This window comes from Hemibagrus wyckioides, linkage group LG04 (genome assembly GCF_019097595.1).
Source record: "Hemibagrus wyckioides isolate EC202008001 linkage group LG04, SWU_Hwy_1.0, whole genome shotgun sequence".
In the NCBI taxonomy this organism is placed as follows: domain Eukaryota; kingdom Metazoa; phylum Chordata; class Actinopteri; order Siluriformes; family Bagridae; genus Hemibagrus; species Hemibagrus wyckioides.
In genome coordinates, this window is record NC_080713.1 from 26,621,992 (window position 1) to 26,628,204 (window position 6,213).

Sequence of the window (6,213 nt, forward strand, 5' to 3'; positions counted from 1 at the left end):
GGCGTTTGTCAGCTAATGCTAACAATAGGGTAATGTTAGCATTCTGGCGTTTGTCAGATAATGCTAGTGATAGGGTAATGTTAGCATTCTGGCGTTTGTCAGATAATGCCTGTGATAGGGTAATGATAGCATTCTGGCGTTTGTCAGCTAATGCTAACAATAGGGTAATGTTAGTATTCTGGCGTTTGTCAGATAATGCTAGTGATTGGGTAATGTTAGCATTCTGGCATTTGTCAGCTATTTGTTGTGAGAAGATTAAAGTGTTAAAGTTAGTTCCTACACTATATCATTAGCATTAGCATTAACATTAGCATTAACTGTTTGGTCGTGTTCTTTCACACTTTACAGCTGAGATGGAAAGAGTCATAATTCCAGTCTCCAAGCTAATCTTAGCGTAGCATCATACCTCAGTTCTTTCTTCTTTCAGAAGAACTTTTGACAAAGCTAACAGCAGCGTTAATTTGAGCGTAAGTTAAGTTATTAGGATTAATTCCTTCTCTGTGGTCTGTGACTATAAACATCTATCAGATTTGTCAGATGAAAGCCTCCGGCGCGAGGCGTCGGGTCATTAATGTCCTTTTAACGACGCTCTGATGACCGTTCTTCGCGCGTGTGTGTGCTGTAGCTGTTCGGCGCAGGCTAACAGTGAGCGTCTGAGGTCGTGGAGTCGAGCTGTAATTAAGCTGAGAACACATGCTGGACACACTCGGCTGCCTGATGTACAAACACTGCTGGAAGGGTTTAAAGGAGCGCAAGCGGAAAATTAAAGAGAGGCTTCCTGTTCGCATCGACACCAAAAGTTTCAATGCTAGCTTCCTAGATACTTTCTTTCCTTCATAAAACAGCGACTTCCTTCGAATTAAAGTGGCATTTGCCTTGTGATAGCAGAACTGGCTTGCTCTCGGGAACTGTTTATAGCTTCTGGATCGTGTGTGTGTGTGTGTGTGTGTGTGTAACTTTGTACTAATCTGTACTGCTTCTCTTTCTGTGTCTCTGAGAGCAAGAAGTGATGAACAGTGTAATTGACAGAGCTGCTATCAGCCACCCACGTCTCTGTGCTGAAGTTAAAATGCGAACACTCACGCTTTCACTGATCTCTGTGTGTGTGTGTGTGTGTGTGTGTTAAGTATTTCAAGGCCTTTCATTCTGTTAACTGATTATGAAGTGTGTGAGAGTCACAGAGCTCACACTGACCAAGACAAGAGAGAGAGAGAGAGAGAGAGAGAAGGAGGGAGAGACAGACAGACAGACAGACAGACAGAAAGTGAGAGAGACAGACAGACAGGGAGAGAGAGAGAGAAAAAGAGAGAGAGACAGAAATAGAGAGAGACAAAGACAAAGAGAGATGAGAGAGATGAAGAAATGTCAGCAAATTATAACTCCAGTGTTGGAGGATGATAATGATGATGAGGATGAGGATGAGGATGAAGATGATGATGATGATAATGATGATGAGAATCATGATGAGTATTATGAGTATGATGATGAGGATGAGGCTCATGATGAGTATGATGATGATGATGAGGATGATCAGTATCTCTGCTGTTCAGTTTAAAAGTGTTCATATTTCCTCTGTATCCAGTCAGTGGTGTGTTTGTGTAGAGCAGGTGGAATATGAGGCAGAGTCAGTCACACACTCAGAGCTGGTTATGGAGCTGACAGTGAGAGATGATTTGAAGATCTGGGCTTCAACAATGATTATTAATATGATGGGATCTTTTATACTACAAAATTAAATAAACAAAATAAATAACAAAAAATATGTAGTAACACAAATCAACACATGGACAAATGATTAACAACAACAAAAGCAATAATAATAATAATAATAATAATAATAATAATAATAATGTAATTTTTAAATATTTTTTGTTTATAAGCTTAAACATTTTTCTGTTGTCCAAAAATAAAATATTGGTTTAATATAAATATGATATAAAACTATGATTTAGAATAACTTTTCTCTATCATAAATAAATAAATAAATAAACAAATAAATAATTTTAGTTCAAATTCTATGTAATTTTTTGTTTTTGTAAATACTTTGACAATGAAATATTATATAAGTAATATTTATTTATTAATATAATAATAATAATAATAATAATAATAATAATAATAAGAAGAAGAAGAAGAAGAATTATTATTATTATTATTATTATTCCCACTTAACATGCATACATCACATACATCTACTCCTAAGAGAGCCTTCACTCCACACAGTAATACCTCCTACAAACTTAATCATTCAAAAATGTTTTCCAGTAATAAATTTATGAAAAACAGCAGGAGTTTATTTAACGCTTGGATATTTTGTTTGCTGGTTTGAATATTACAAAATCCTCATTATTTCTTGGTATTTTGACAATCAATCAATTTCCCGCTTTGATCCTGAGCTCAAGTTTACTGTGTGTGTGTGTGTGTGAGAGAGAGAGAGAGAGAGAGAGAGAGAGGGTGTGTGTGTGTGTGTGTGAGAGAGAGAGAGAGAGAGAGAGAGGGTGTGTGTGTGTGTGAGTGAGAGAGAGAGTTAGAGAGAAGGGGGGGTGCATGCGTGTGTGTGTGTGTGTATGCATGTATGCATGTGTGTGTGTGTGTGAGAGAGCGAGTGTATGTGAGAGAATGTGTGTGTGTGTATGTGTATATGCATGTGTGTGTGTGTGCGTGTGTGTGTGAGAGAGCGAGTGTATGTGAGAGAATGTGTGCATGTGTGTATATATGTGTGTGTGTGTGAGAGCGAGAGTGTATGTGAGAGAATGTGTGTGTGTGTATGCATGTGTGTGCGTGTGTGTGAGAGAGAGAGTGTATGTGAGAGAATGTGTGTGTGTGTATGCATGTGTGTGCGTGTGTGTGAGAGAGAGAGTGTATGTGAGAGAATGTGTGTGTATGCATGTGTGTGCGTGTGTGTGTGAGAGAGCGAGTGTATGTGAGAGAATGTGTGTGTGTGTGTATGCATGTGTGCGTGTGTGTGTGAGAGAGAGAGTGTATGTGAGAGAATGTGTGTGTATGCATGTGTGTGTGTGTGTGAGAGAGCGAGTGTATGTGAGAGAATGTGTGTGTGTTTGTGTGTGTGTGTGTGTGTGAGAGCGAGAGTGTATGTGAGAGAATGTGTGTTTGTGTGTGTATGTATGCATGTGTGTGCGTGTGTGTGAGAGAGCGAGTGTATGTGAGAGAATGTGTGTGTATGCATGTGTGTGTGAGAGAGCGAGTGTATGTGAGAGAATGTGTGTGTGTGTGTGTGTGTGTGTGTGTGTGTGTGTGTGAGAGCGAGAGTGTATGTGAGAGAATGTGTGTTTGTGTGTGTATGTATGCATGTGTGTGCGTGTGTGTGAGAGAGCGAGTGTATGTGAGAGAATGTGTGTGTGTGTGTATGCATGTGTGCATGTGTGTGTGAGAGAGAGAGTGTATGTGAGAGAATGTGTGTGTATGCATGTGTGTGCGTGTGTGTGAGAGAGCGAGTGTATGTGAGAGAATGTGTGTGTATGCATGTGTGTGCGTGTGTGTGTGTGCGTGTGTGTGTGTGTGTGTGTGCGTGTGTGTGTGTGAGAGAGCGAGTGTATGTGAGAGAATGTGTGTGTGTGTGTGCGAGTGTATGTGAGAGAATGTGTGTGTGTGTGTGTGTGTGAGAGAGCGAGTGTATGTGAGAGAATGTGCATGTGTGTGTGTGCGAGTGTATGTGAGAGAATTTGTGTGTGTGTGAGAGAGCGAGTGTATGTGAGAGAATGTGCATGTGTGTGTGTGTGTGCGAGTGTATGTGAGAGAATTTGTGTGTGTGTGTGAGAGAGCGAGTGTATGTGAGAGAATGTATGTGTGTGTGTGTGTGTGTGTGAGAGAGCGAGTATATGTGAGAGAATGTATGTGTGTGTGTGTGTGTGTGTGAGAGAGCGAGTATATGTGAGAGAATGTATGTGTGTGTGTGTGTGTGTGTGAGAGAGCGAGTGTATGTGAGAGAATGTGTGTGTGTGTGTGTGAGAGAGAGCGAGTATATGTGAGAGAATGTGTGTGTGTGTGTGTGTGTGTATGTGTGTATGCATGTGTGTGTGACAGGTACTGGTACATTACAGTAAGGAATAATAAATATGTGGTGTCCTGATAAAATAAACAAAAACAGATGAAGTAGAATGAGGTCAAAGGTCAGCACTGATCCAGCGTTCACATCAAGCAGCCTGTTGATGATTCTATAACACACTTTAAACTGGATCACTGAAGTCTAGGAGCTGCCTTAATCCCTAATATCACCATCATGCAGAGTGGAGGCTGATTCTACATCATGGTTTAGTGTTCGTCCCTGAACCAGAAGGTGGCAGAGAGCCAGACTGCACCCACATCCAAGCATTCTCTCTCTCTCTCTCTCTCTTTTATTTTTCCTCCTCCTCCCTCCGCTGTGTCTGTTTCAGCTTTGGGTTCGACAGCAGCGAGGGAGGAGGACGAGACGAGTGCACGAGCAAACAGCATGCAAAGGAGAATTCCAGAGGTTCGCTTCTGCTAGTTACTATGGCAACGTTTCACACACGCCAACACACATTAGTGTGTGTAATTGTAGGTTACAGTACACACAGACTCCCACCCTCACACCTCCATACACACACACACACACATCATCATGCAGAATGTCTGATGATCCGTAATCTTATTAATAATACGCCTTGACTGCAGTAAGAAAAGGATTTACTTAACCAGTCTTTTAAAGAGACAAATAGGAGGATTGAAATGGTGCAGTGTGTGTGTGTGTGTGTGTGTGTGTGGTTTTGGATGCAGCCCAGAAGTCCATTATCTCCCGGCTGTCTATCTCTGCTGACTTCAGAAACGTTTCGGCCAAAATTAACCGGACGCAATTTCTCGCTTACTCCAAATGGAGTCATTAAGCTAAAGCATGTCTGAAATTCATTCATTCATTTATTCATCTTCAGGATGAGCTTCGTCCTGGTCAGGGTTGTGTGTGTGTGTGTGAGGCAGGAATACACCCTGGATGGGACTCCAGGGTACCACACACACACATATATACATACACACACTTTTGGGAGAATGCCTGGAGAATGGACATGGATGTTGTGTTATTATACACAGGAGACACACTTTAAGCTTCATGATGCCTGAAGGTGCTTCCACATGTTTGATTAAAACCCTGGTGTGTTCTCTGTTTTCTTTAGGCGGCTGTGTACACGGCAATCACAGGACTCGTGCGTGAGAAATTCTGAGAAAAGCGGTTTCTTGCAGTGCAGCAAAGAGGTGAATCGACTCTTTAATCAACTCACCTCAATAAAGTGAATCAATTTTATTCTATGTTTCTATACTATTGTAAAGCTGTATGCGGTGAGAAAGTGAATCGACTCATGAATCGACTCACCTTAAGAAAATGAATCATTTTCATTCTGTTTTCTATACTATTGTAACGCTGTATGCAGTGAGATAGTAAGAATGTAAATCGACTCCTGAATCAAGTCACCTTAAGGAACATATTAATATATTTAACATATTATTTTTGGTTTATTCCATAATAAATGAAACCAAACCGGATACCAAACAAACCAGTACGCATGTTGCTCTCGATTCAGACCAGGCAAACGGAGTAATATGTGTGTAAACACACGTCAAATCCTGTCATTTGTCTCAAATAGCGCATGGTTTTCTATATAAGTAGACCAAAAGAGCTAAAAAAAATATCGCAAGGTAGCTTGATGTCAATCTAGGTTTGAAATCATGAATATATGAAAGAATCTGTAGCTGTAAAAGTCTGTTCTGCTTTTTATAGAATACGTGTGATGCTAATCTTCTAGCTTTAAATTTCTCTGACATATTAGCAACATTAGCATCGTAGCTAAACAATAAACATGTGCCAGTTAATGCAGTTACTTTTTGTTCAATGTTTACTTTTCTTGGCTGGCAAGCTATTCCTTTCAAATAAATGATTTTAAAAATATCCGAAATAAATATATAACAAATAAAAACGTGTGCGTTTCAAAGAGTCTCCCACTGAGACGTAGTGTTTTAATTGGAAGGTACATCATGTTCTAAATATTTTTACTTTTATGTCCTCCTCCTCCTCCTCCTCCTCCCCTAAGCTCTCAGTTATTGGCAAGATGTCGGTAGCAAGTGAGTGAAAGTTAGATGATCTTTCGTTCTGAGTGTAATTACAGAAATCACTGCTTTGAAAAGCAGAAGTAACAATTACATAATTCACTCTGAGCAGAAATCGCACATTACACATCATCTAAA